Source organism: Mustela nivalis (genome assembly GCF_964662115.1).
Source record: "Mustela nivalis genome assembly, chromosome: 11".
Taxonomy (NCBI): domain Eukaryota; kingdom Metazoa; phylum Chordata; class Mammalia; order Carnivora; family Mustelidae; genus Mustela; species Mustela nivalis.
This window is the reverse complement of record NC_139030.1, coordinates 47,715,582-47,728,660: the sequence shown is the minus strand read 5'-3', so window position 1 is coordinate 47,728,660 and position 13,079 is coordinate 47,715,582. Positions and strand designations below refer to the sequence as shown.

The 13,079-nt window shown below is 37.2% G+C and overlaps 1 protein-coding gene across 7 annotated transcripts in view; it reads right to left on the bottom strand.

Annotated features, from left to right (window-relative positions):
* METTL8 (methyltransferase 8, tRNA N3-cytidine) overlaps positions 1 to 13,079 on the bottom strand; it is an 86,371-nt gene that overhangs the window by 65,089 nt on the left and 8,203 nt on the right. The window contains exon 2 of one of the 7 annotated variants that reach the window (XM_082689178.1): positions 10,319 to 10,508. The exons of the other annotated variants lie outside the window; for them this stretch is intronic. The gene's annotated coding sequence lies outside the window, so the exon portion shown is untranslated. The remainder of the gene's footprint in view (positions 1 to 10,318; positions 10,509 to 13,079) is intronic. 7 annotated transcript variants of the gene reach the window in all.

Below are 13,079 nucleotides of genomic sequence, written 5' to 3'. Positions count from 1 at the left end.
GCCCAAAATGACCAGAAATGAAAAATAAAGAGGACAGAGGAAAAGGAGGGAGGAGAGCGAGATGTAGCTGATGGACATGATGTGGCTTAAGTCTGGGGTAAATAGAAATAAGGGGAAAGGAGGGGGCGCCTGGCTGGCTCAGCCAGTGGAGCATACAACTCTTGCTCTCAAGACTGTAAATCAGAGCACCATGATGGATGTGCAGATTACTTAAAAATAAAATCTAAAAAAAGAAAAGAAAAGAAATAAGGGGAAGAAAAGAGAAATAGAACCTACTGGTTAGTAATTAGGCCTTCTGAGTTGGATAACCCATGTCACCTAGTAACAAAAACTGTGACACTGTAACAATGAGAAGGAAATCCTGCTTTGAATGAGAAGCTCTTAAGTGTGGCTAGAAAGAACCACAAGGTTATAAACACCTATGAAATAAAAACACTTTAGAGTAGACAAAAGCTAAAACATGGACTGCCATTCACTACCTCATTTTAACCTTCTTAAGGTCATTATAATAGATTTCCATTCCTTGCTCTTCAGTAACAAACACATCTATTAAAACAGGTTTTGGGGCGCCTGGCTGGCTCAGTCAGTAGAGCACGCAACTCATGATCTTGAGGTTGTAAGTTAGAGGCCCTTGCTGGGTGTAGAGATTATTTAAAAACAAAAAACAAAAAACAAAAAAAAAACCCCACACACATTTAAAAACAAAAGAACAAACAGGGTTTGTCAAACTCAGGTCTTACTGACAATTTTTTTTTTCTGACAATTTATTAAAATCATGTTTATATTATGATAATGATCTAAAAATAAAATCAAAAGGAGCAAATGTATCACTGCTACTTGATTTCAGCACCTATGTCTGCATTTATGATCTTGATGGCAACAAGCAGCACAGCTATATAATATGGAGATGATGCATCTGAATATACTGTCAAAGATTCTGCAGTATTTCAAACTGAGAAAAGTGGTGAGGGAATTGAGAAGACACATAGCGCACAATAGTAAAGCTGGGCTAAAGTCAAAAGAACCTGTGTGGTGGAGGTCAGTACCTTGTTAATAATGAGAGCTACAACTGGGTTCTGGTAACACATCAGCAGTCACATTATGGTGGAAATTTGAATTTTATTGGCTTTGTGATTATATCTGCACTTTTCTTTAAAGATTTCATTTACTTATTTGTCAGAGAGAGAGAGCCCAAGCAGGGGGAGCAGAAGGCAGAAGGAAAGGGAGAAGCAGACTCCCCACTGAACAAGGAGCTGGATGTGGGGCTCTATCCCTGGACCCTGGGATCATGACCTGAGCTGAGGAAAGGTGGACAGTTGCTTAAGTGACTGAGCCACCCAAAAGTCCCTCATTTGTCCTTTGATTTTATACTTGAACAAGAGCTTATATACTTTATACTTGAACACGGAGCTTATACCTAGATTTGTGTAACAATACGTCAATTTAAGTCAACCCAGGGGCCTAAGAATTTTTTTTTTCTTTTAAATGGAGGTGTATACATTTTTCAATATTAAGAAATACTATATTAGGAGATTCTGTTCCAGAGAATTCTCCTCTTATTTCTCCTTAATAGCTGAAATACCCCCAAAGTAGGGTAGAATCACCTCAAGTCTTCTCGGAAATCAATTTCAGGTGAAGAGGCAAAGGTTTTGGACTAAGCTGAATCCAGGCTCTGCGACTTGCTACCACACAACCTATGATATGATATTTAACTTTGTTAATGTCAATTTCCTCAAAATGTGGCTAATAAGATTATTTGAAGATTTAGGAAGGTCAGAGAAGGTGATCTATGTAACACATATATGTGACATACTGCTGGGTACACAGTAAGTGTTCAATAAACTTTAGCTGATATTATTGTTTTTATCATTAGTCTGGTTCATCTTACAACTTCCACAGGGCTTCAAGGACACCAAAGCACCAAGCCTTCCATTGTGCTGCTTAGCTTAAACAGACTTAAAGTAGTCCCAGCTTCCCAAGAAGGTAAAAAAACTAATTTACCAGTGAAGTAGGGAAGTAAAGTAGAAAGTGCTGAACCAAGTATATAAGAAGCCTCAAATTCAAGTCCTGGTCCAACCCTCTATTATCATGACTTTTAGAAAAGTCACTTACTTTGCCTGAACCTATTGGCTCATTTGTAAAATGCAGATAATTCTTAAGTTACAAAGTTCTTATACAGAACACTATAAACTACATAGTACTTCACAAATGTAAAGTCAAGTTACTATTTGGTGAATTCCAGAAACATTTCTAAATGGCACCCCTTAAAGCCTAAAAAGGAAAAAAATGTATCACACAAAAAATTCCCACCTCCCACTGCTAAGCAATCAGGTTTTGAGGTGGGGAATGAAGACAACAAGCCAAACTGAAAGTAACAGTCAAGCCTTTACTTACTGCAACAGGGCAAACAAGAGGCAAAGAGAAGCACCAGCTCTGAGTGTTATATTTTTCCCTGTGGAACGGCACTGGGTGAGGATCACGTAGATGCAGCACTGATGGGGGAAACTGTCTCCTGTCTTTCCATAGATGCATGGGCTAGAAGGGGGTTGGTGGTGGGGGTAGAAGAGCAAGGAGTGGAATGGTACTGAGCCAAAGTGGAGAAAGTATCTCAGCAGCAGTCCCCATTATTGAGCATGACTGCCCAGGGGAGCCTTGACTACAATCCCCCCAGAAAACTGCAATGCACTGGCGGTGAAAATGGCAGCTTCCTCCTGTTAGGCCTTCCAGGAAAAGTCTTGTAATTGCCTGTAGTCAGGTCTGAAATACCAGGATTCTGACCTACAGCCGGACTCTTCACCCAGAGAAATAAAAAAATATGAACATTCCTTTCCTAAAATATAATAAGCCTTATTGCAAGAAATTATATAAACTAAAAAAAATCAGTAAATTTAAGAATAATTTTCTGAAGTCCATGAATAATAATGCCATAGCAAGTTGCTTAAAAATAATTGAGAATATTATATATGTATTTTTTAAAGACTTTAAAGTAATCTCTACATCTAACATGGGGCTTGAACTCACAACCCTGAGATCAAGAGTTGCATGCTCTACTGACTGAGCCAGACAGGCATCACAAGTGAGTATTATATTCTTAACCTTCAAGGATCACATCATGTAAAGAAACCTCAGTAATCTTCAACCTAAAAGGTCTTATTTCTAACATCATCTGTAACTCAACTGCTAAGAGCTCAGCACCACATTTTCTATAGAAACATTTAAAACGGTGATTAAGATACAAGGTTAGCCCACACATGCTTTTTAAATCCATAATGTGGATGAAAAGAAATTTGTTTGTTTATTTTAAATGATCTTAGAAGACTGGCAAATTCCATTTTCCCAACAGTTGAAACACTGCCAATCCATACTGCCTGGGGCAACATGAATCATATTTAATATAAAAACAGTATGATTAAATGATGATTCTTTTAAAACAACAACAACAAAACCACATAAAACCTGTCAGCCATTTCTTTGCCACCTGGTAACACTAAGCATGTCTAAAAAGTGATGCTGTTTAAGAAGTAAACCTGTGCATCAAAACAAGTGTTGACCCTTCAAGTAAGTCACTTTGAGGGATTACTACTTATTAAAGTAATAAACATCTCTGAAATTCCATTTTCAGAAAATATCCTTCTAGCAAGCTTACTGATTCTTTTTAATTTTTATTTTTTTAAATTTAAACTCAATTAGCCAACATATAGTGCATCATTAATTTCAGAGGTAGAGTTCAGCAATTCCTCAGTTGCATGTAACACCCAGTGCTCATCACATCACATACCCTCCTTAATGCCTGTCACTCAGTTACCCCATCCCCCAACTCCCCTCCCCTCCAGCAACCCTCAGTTTGTTTCCTATGATTAAGAGTCTCTTATGGTTTGTCTTCCTCTCTGATTTCTTCCCATCACGTTTTCCCTCCCTTCCCCTCTGTGTTGTTTCTTCTATTCCTCATATGAGTGGAACCAGATGATTACCGTCTTTCTCTGATTGGAGCTTATTGATTCTTTTTCATATCCTTAGTGGTGTCAAACCCTTTGCTTTAGGATAATACCTTTTTTTTTTTTTTTTTTTGAGTCAGTTGTTGTGGGTTTTTTTGCCAGAAAAATATAGACTCCCAATATAACCAGCTTGGAAAGATCATGCTCATTGAGATATAGTTTCTGGTATGTTCTCTTTCTTTAAGCAGAACCTCATACCTCATAAATCACACAGTACACATTGTACTACCACAAATGATAGTGTCCTTTGTGCTTACTGTTTTTTAAGAAGCCAAAACTATCTGGAAATAAGAGCTGAATTTTTTTTTTGTAAGTTTTTTTTTTTAACAAATATCAATAGCAAAAATAGAGAATATATAGGAAAAAAGATTCCTCTTATGACTGCAATAAAAGTAATATGAAATACGAAGGAATAAACTTAGCCAGAAATATACAGGACTGATAGGAAGAAAGCTATACAGCTCTACAGAGGGACGTGGAAGATAATTTTAATAAATAGGAAGACAATATATGGGTTTTTGAAGCTGAAGATTCAATATTGTAAAAATGCAAATTCTCAACAAAACCATCCATAAAATTAGAGAAATGCCACTCAAAATTCCAAAAAATGTTTTTGAGGAACTTGAACAAATAATTTAAAAGTTCATCTGGAAGAATAAATGTGTAGGAAGTGCCAGGAAAATACTGGAAGGGAAACAGTGATGCTACTTGTGGTAGGATTGGGTTAAGGGGGGTAGAGAAGAGCTTACCCTTCCAGACATTATAATACACTATAAAGGAAGTATATCTTCTGTCTACAGTGCCAGGATATACAGTCAATGCAGTGAAACAGGATAGATAGTCCAGAAACTAGGGTAAAATGTATGGAAGAATTCTTGAAATAAAGCTAGTATTTCAAAGCAGTGGTTAAAGGTGGACTAATCAAAAAAGTGTATTAAGAAAATGCACTACCAGGGAGCCTGGCTGGCTCAGTCAGGAGAGCATATGACTCTAGATCTTGGGGTTGTGGGTTTGAGCCCCACCTTACACTAGAACTAGGAAGGAAGGAAGGAAGGGAGGGAGGGATAAAGGGAAGGAAGGGAAGAAAGAATGGAAAGAAGTAAAGGGGCACCTGGCTGGCTCAGTCAGTGGAACATGGGACTGTTGATCTTGGGGTTGTAGGTTTGAGTCCCATTTTGGGTGTAGAGATTACTTAAAAAAAAAATATTAAAAAAAGAAAGAAAGAAAGAAAAAGGCTACCTATTTTGGAAAGAATAAAGTTATATGCCTATGTTATACCTAACACCAAAATAAATTCCAGGTAAGTTTAAGTTTTTAATGTAAAAAATACTCAATAGGCCTAAAAATATACAGGTGAATACTTACTTAAAAGTGGGAGTAGAAAAGACTCTTTTAAACATGATACTAAAGCTATAAAGTAAAAAAGGAAAGAAAAAGACTAATAGATTGCTTAAAAGATGTATGGGAGGATATGCTATAGAAGACTCTGGTGGAGATACTTGCAAAACACTACAATGTATTACTAATATGTAAGGAATATTTAAAAAATACTAAGGAATGCTTAGGAAGTGCTTAGAAATGATCTCAGTACAAAATACACCAATGCCACCAATAAACATTCACAAAAGAAATGCAAATGGCCACCAGACACTAAAAAATATTCATCATGCTAACAAAAAATGTTTTGGGGGATGCTTCCAATGGCAAGTAACAGAAGACCCTATCCAAACTGGCTTAAATAATAAGAGAATAATATCTCTCATAACTAGAAGTCCAGAGGTTGGGTAAGCTCTAGGTGTGGTTTCATCTTTAGTTCCATAATGTCAGCAAGGACCTAGGTTCTTGTCATTTCTCTATCCTGCTCTTAACAGGATTACTCTCCTTCCTAAGGCTGGTTTCCTTTGCCACAAAATGGCTGCTGCAATTCCAGGTATCACAACTAATATGGTAATATCCAGAGGAAGAAAAGGACCATTTCTTCCTTATATCTTTGTAGGAACGGGGAAATTTTCTCACAAGCTCCTCAACACATTTACTCTCAGATTTCACTGGCCAGAAATTGAGGGCACAAACTATTGCTACATCAGTTTCTGGTAAGAGAATGGGTTCCTACAATTACCTTAGAGGTTCTGAGAGTGTGATCTGGGGATTCCTAGAGGTCCAAAACACTTTAAGGGGGTCTTCAAGAGGTCAGAATTATTTTCATAATAATGTCAACATATTATATATATTTTTTACAGTGGTGGCAATTGCACTATGGTGCTCAGGCAATGGTGGATAAAGCTGCTGGCATCTTCATTTGAATCAAGGCAGTTGCACCAAACTATACTGCAGGTGACTATTTTCTTCACCAACCATGCAATGACAGGAGGGAAAAAAAAAAAAAAAAGCCAGTTTCATTTAAGCATCTCTTTGACGAAGCAATAAAAATTGTATTCATGGAACACCATTTTTACTTTGGCATTTTCTCAAAAACAAAATAAGCCTGTCAGGAAAACAACTGACACCACTTGTTGCCATTAATAAAATTCAAGCTTTTAAGCAAAAAATTAGAATTCTAGAAAACTTGTGCCTACCACAGTGAGCTTAACAGCTTTCTGACACTTAAACACTGTTCCAATGAGAAAAAGGTATTTTTGATACGGTATAATGAAATGTGTCAACTGCATAGCTCAGTGAACCAATATATTCCAGATGAGACACATGATATCACAAAATCATGCCTGGGTAAAAGATCTTTTCAAAGTGCAAGACAGTCAAAGGATTTTAATGTAACAGAATATGAAAAGTTCACTGACATGGTTTCAAATGTTATATTGTAATTAACCTTTACAAAACTACTGCCTATTGGAATTTAGTATAGTATCAAAGAATATTCTCATTCATCCTAAGAGACCTTTCAAGTACTCCTCCTCTTTCTAACTACTTACATTGTTTTAAATTTTATTTTTTAAAGTTCTTACTTATTTAAGAGAGAGCGAGAGTGAAAGGGCATGAGCAAGGGGAAGGGGCAAAGAGACAGGAAAAAACAGATTCCCTGCTGAGCAGGGAGCATGATGCAGGACTCGATTCCAAGACCCTGGCATCATGACCTGAGCCAAAGGCAGACGCTAAACTGACTGAGCCACCCAGGCATCCCTAAGCACTTACATTTCTGCATGAGATCAGATTTTCTTCATGCTTATAAACCAGAACAATATATCATAAACAACTCAATGAAGAAACAAGCCTAAGAATCCAGTGAAAGAGGTAGGAGGATTAAGAGGTGCAAACTTGTAGTCATAAAATAAGTTGCAGAGACAAAAAGTACAGCACAAGAGATATGGTCAATAATACCATAATAACATTGCATGGTGACAGACAGTGACTACACTTATCACAGTAAGCACCGAGTAATGTGTAGAATTGTTAAATCAGTATCTTGTACACCTGAAACTAATAAAACATTCTATGTTAAACATACTTTAAAAAAAAAAAAAGAAAGGAAATGAATCCAGTCATCTTCTCTTAGGCCAAATATTGAGGAGATTTTCAAAAATGTAAAACTATGCCACTCTTCTCATTAATTTTTTTTCTTTTGGAAAAGGATTTTGAAAAAAAAAGAGAGTTGGAAAAAGAAAAAAGATTAAAAAAATACTTTTAATAAAAATGGCATTCATGCTAATATGCAATGGATCTATTATTGTTATTTTTAAATTACTTAATATTGACATTTTTTCTTGGGTTTAATTTCTAATACATTAATATTGACAACTATGATCCATATAAATAAAAGCTCTTGGTATAATTTTTCAGTGTCAAGGAGTCCTGAGATCAAAAAGTTGGAAAACCACTGCCTTAGACTAATTTTTCTGGGGTGACACAGAGGAAGGAAAGTCCACTGATTCTTTTAAAAAAGAATATGATGGGGGCGCCTGGGTGGCTCAGTGGGTTAAGCTGCTGCCTTCGGCTCAAGTCATGATCTCAGGGTCCTGGGATCGAGTCCCGCATTGGGCTCTCTGCTCAGCAGGGAGCCTGCTTCCCTCTCTCTTTCTCTGCCTGCCTCTCTGTCTACTTGTGATTTCTGTCAAATAAATAAATAAAATCTTTAAAAAAATAAAAATAATAATGAAAATTCTTTTTTTTAAGGGGGTAAAGGGGCAGGGGAGAGAAAAAAATCTTAAGCAGGCTCCACACTCAGCACAGAAAAATAAAAATAATAAAAATAAAAATAAAAAGAATATGATGGCTTACTTAAGTATCTGTCTTACCATTTTGGCAAAGTGAATTGTTGTGATCAGTGATGTGCAAAAACAAGCATCCTCACACATTATTAGGGGAGACTGCACTGAAAGACCTTTCCTGAGGAAAGGCAATATCTATGAAAATTCTTTTTTTTAAGGGGGTAAAGGGGCAGGGGGAGAGAAAAAAATCTTAAGCAGGCTCCACACTCAGCACAGAGCCTCATGCAGGGCTTGATCTCACAACCCTGAGATCATGACCTGAGCCAAAATCAAGAGTCGGACACTTAACCAACTGAGTGATCCCGATGCCCCATATATATGAAAATTCTTAAAGAATAAATTTGATGGAAAATTCAATTTCTAGAAATATATCCTAAGAATATAATCAGAAGAATATAAGGTTTTTGTTTTTGTTTTAAAGATTTTATTTATTTATTTGGCAGAGAGAGAGAGCACGAGCAGGCAGACAAGGGAGAGGCAGGGGGAGAAGCAAGCTCCCCGATGAGCAGGGAAACCCATGTGGGGCCTGATCCTAGGACCTTGCAATCACAACCCAAGCCAAAGGCAGATGCCTAACTGAGCCACCTAGGCAGACCAATATATAAGAATTTGTTACAGTATTGTTGTACATTATCCTGAAAAACTGTAGGCCATTAAATACTCATCTTTAGAAAACTGACTAAAAAAACTGACTAAATTACTATATATCCATAATAGATATATATATATATATATATATATACACACATACATGTATAAGAGAAAAACACATCAAATGAAGAAAAAGGGAATTTGAATTAAGTATGGACTTAGATTTATAATAATGTAGTAGTATTGCCTTATTAATTATAACAAATTGTCATGATAATATAAGATTTTAATAATACAGAAACTATGTTAGGGGGGTGCCTGGTCATGATCTTGGGGTGGTGAGATCAGGCCCCATGATGGACTGCAGGACCCAATCCTATACATTTAAATATACATATAATAATTATATATATTAAAATGTTGCTTATAAACCTAAATTTATTGATATGGAAAGAAGTCAATTATTTATTAGGTTGGGGAAAAAATCAGGTACAGAATAGTAGCTATAGTAAGATCTCATTTTTAAAAATTAATATATATAAAAACAAATACACATATGCATAGAAAAAGTCTGGAAGAATTTACAGTTTTCTCTGCTTGAAAGACTCAGGGAGATCCTTCTATTGTTTCAATATGTCCCCAAAATGTTCTTTTCTTTTTCTTTGTAAGTAAACCCAAATAACCTTTATACTCAGGAAACATAAATTTTTTTTTTAAAGATTTTATTTATTTGATAGAGAGAGAGATCACAAGTAGGCAGAGAGGCAGGCAGAGAGAGAGAGGGGAGAAAGCAGGCTCCCTGCGGAGGCGCCCCAAAAGTTTTTTTTTTTTAAAGATTTATTCATTTATTTATTTGACAGAGATCACAAGTAGGCAGAGAGACAGGAAGAGAGAAAAACGGAAGCAGGCTTCCTGCTGAGCAGAAAGCCCGCTGCGGGGCTTGATCCCAGGACCCCAGGATCATGACCTGAGTGGAAGGCAGAGACTTAACCCACTGAGCCACCCAGGTGCCTCCATAAAAATATTTTTATAATCGCTAAGTATATAAACTCTACACAATATCTATGGGTAGAGGATTCATGCTTGGAAAGGAAGGGGGAAAAAATGGTATGGGCAGTAGTGATAGTAAAACTTGAAAACTGTACATTTTTTTTTTTAGAGGTCACCCATTTACATGGAGGAAAAGATGCCATAGAATCTGTGAGAGCCTGGTAAAGGGACCCAGGCAGGGTGCTGTGGCCAGTTGGATCCAGGACCCAAATACCCTACGGCCAAAAAAGTTCAGAGAAAGACTAGTTTTAAAAAACTCCAATTTGTTAGACCACATAAGGCCGACAACTGCAGATGCTCTGAAGGTGGGGGCAAAGAACCCTGAAAGGGAAAGCAACTACTGGAAAAGACAAAAAGTAGGAGGAGGACATAGAAGACAACCTATGCTACAATACCAAATTCCAATTACCTAGAAACATCCTATTCACCAGCTACGGTGGGTAAGTACCACATTGTTACCTGATGTTATGGCTGCTCTCTCTTTCCATTTGGTAACTGTTTTTGGTGTGCCAGAACCTTTTCATTTATAGTACTTGTTAATCATCAGACACCAGTCCCGTCTGCCCAGCTCGCCTTTGAGGCCAGCTCCTGGGAAAGCTCGTGCACCCTCTGCTGGTCAGCTTTACTCCAGGACAATAGGGTCTATGTCCTAAGGAGACAACAAATCAGAGGGATATGCTTTTGTGTTCTCTATACAGCTAATTTCGGTGAAGAGTTTGAAGGTTAGTTCCTCAAACTGCTATCTGAAGGAAACAATTCCAGATAAACACAATGCCCTCCTTTGTCACACCAAAGAAAAACATCATAAAAACTGAAGTGCTGTGAGAAAATACACCATCAAAGGCATGTTAAATTCAAATGATTTCATCTTATTGCATAATTAAATAAGTAAAGGTGTACAACACCTAATCTGACTCTAAAGCTTCATTAGAGTCTTAATCTGGTCAAAAGACTGAGAATGACTAGAACAATAAAATTTGTATAGGCTTTACGATTCACAAAAAGCTCTCATGTTCATTTTCACACCTAATCCTTACAACAGTCCTATAAGTAAGGGAGGAAGGCAGGACAAGCATTTTGTTATCACCATTTTACAGATGTGGGACATGAGGTTCAAACAGGTTACATGAATTGCCTTGTTCACACAGCAATAAGACCCCAGAGTCCAAGCAGGATTCCTAACTTCGAATTCTTTGTTTTACGCATTACACTATCACAACTGAGCTGCTGATGTATAAGGAGTTTCCTATCAGTGTTTGTATGTATTTCACGCAGAGAAGTAAAAGGCCTAAAACATGTTTTTATATACATTTTTTAAATAATACAATCCATTTTGTTTCAAATGTCACGAAAATTTTAGATGCTGACCCCTAAATCTGAGGGATTTGTACTGTAGGCAGTACCTTACATCAAAAGGGGAGTAGACATTTTAATAGTAAATCTACTGAAAAACCAAATAAAGTTAACTTCAGAATTTATGTATGTGGCATGTCTATGCCCATAAAAAAGTAGATCCTGCCAGGCTTTGTAGCATCTGCATTCACTCGGCCAATACTATTTATATAGCATGAAACTGGGGGTGGCAATCCACCAGTTCTGGCCTTGCTTTCTCTTGAATCTTTATAATCTTAGTAATTTCCCCCTATGAAAAAAGCATTATAGACACTGTACTGTTGGAGTGACCAGCTAAAAATCAGTATGCTAAAGAAGGGAGATTCAGTAAAATTCAGCTATAAACACAGAGCTCCCCCAAATTAAGATCCAAACAAAGTAGTAATGATAAATGGAATCAAACATTTCTTTAGTATCTGCTATATGCCAGGCATTACTTCCAGTGCTTTACATATGATAACTCATTTAGACCTCCAAGAACCCACTTAACAGATAAGGAAATGAGGCACAGAGAAGTTAAAGTAATTCTAGTTACTTAGCATACCCAGGCTGGCACAGCTAGCAGGTTGTGAGGCTGATATCTGAACCCAGGCAGGCCGCTGAGTTCCTCTTAACCACTAAACATTATGCTGCATCTATACAGTGGCATCTACCATATTCCTATTGCATTTTTAAAGCAAACTTTTAATTTTAGAACAGTTTTAGATTTACAGAAAAGTTACAGATGGTACAGAGAGCTCCCATATTCTAATATAGTTTCTTTTCTTTTCTTTCTTTCTTTTTTTTTTTTTTTTGAGAGAGAGGAAAGCAGGGGTGCACAATTGGGGGTAGGGGAGAGGGAGAGAGAGAATCTTAGGCTCCACATCCAGAGTGCAGCCCATTGCGGGGCTTCGATCTCACCACCCTGAGATCATGACAGGACACCCCAATACTACTACATTATTATAAACCTAAGTCCATATTTTATTCAAAATCCCTTTGTTTTCATCTGATGTGTTTTTCTCTCACAGAATTCCATCCGGGGCACCATATTATATTTTGTGATTAGGTCTCCTTAGGCTCCTCTTTGGCTCTAATAGTTTCTCAGAATTTCTTTGTTTTTGAAGAACTTGACAATTTTGAGGAATACTGATCAAGTATCTTGTAGAATGCTCCTCAAATATTTTTGAGATATTTTTCTCATGACTGGATTGGGGTTTGGGTTTCAGAGAGAAAAAAAACCCCACAGAAGTAAAGTGCCATTCTTATCACATCATTATCAAGGGTATTCATGGTATGAACATGACTTAACATGGGTTGATGTTAATCTTGATCCCTGGCTGTGGAGTGATTGACAAGTTTCTCCACTGTGAAGTTACTTCCTTCCCTCTTTCCACAGTGTATTCTTAGAAGGAAGTCACTACAGGAAGTCCACACTTAGGGAGTAGGGAGTTATGTTCCACCTCTTTAAGGCAGAGTATATACACAAATTATTTGGAATTCTTTTGTGTGAGAGATTTGTTTCTTCTCCCCCACTTACTTATTTAATCGTTTGTTTCTATCAGTATGGACTCATGTTTATTTATTTATTTATTTATTTAGAAAAGATTTTATTTATTTATTTGAACGACAGAGATCACAAGTAGGCAGAGAGGCAGGCAGAGAGATAGGGGGAAGCAGGCTCCCCGCTGAGCAGAGAGCCTAATGTGGGGCTCAATCCCAGGACCCTGGGATCATGAACTGAGCCAAAGGCAGAGGCATTAACCCATGGAGCCACCCAGGCGCCCCATCATGTTTATTTTAAACTGTGGATTATTATCCACCACTACTTTATTTATTGCTCAAACTC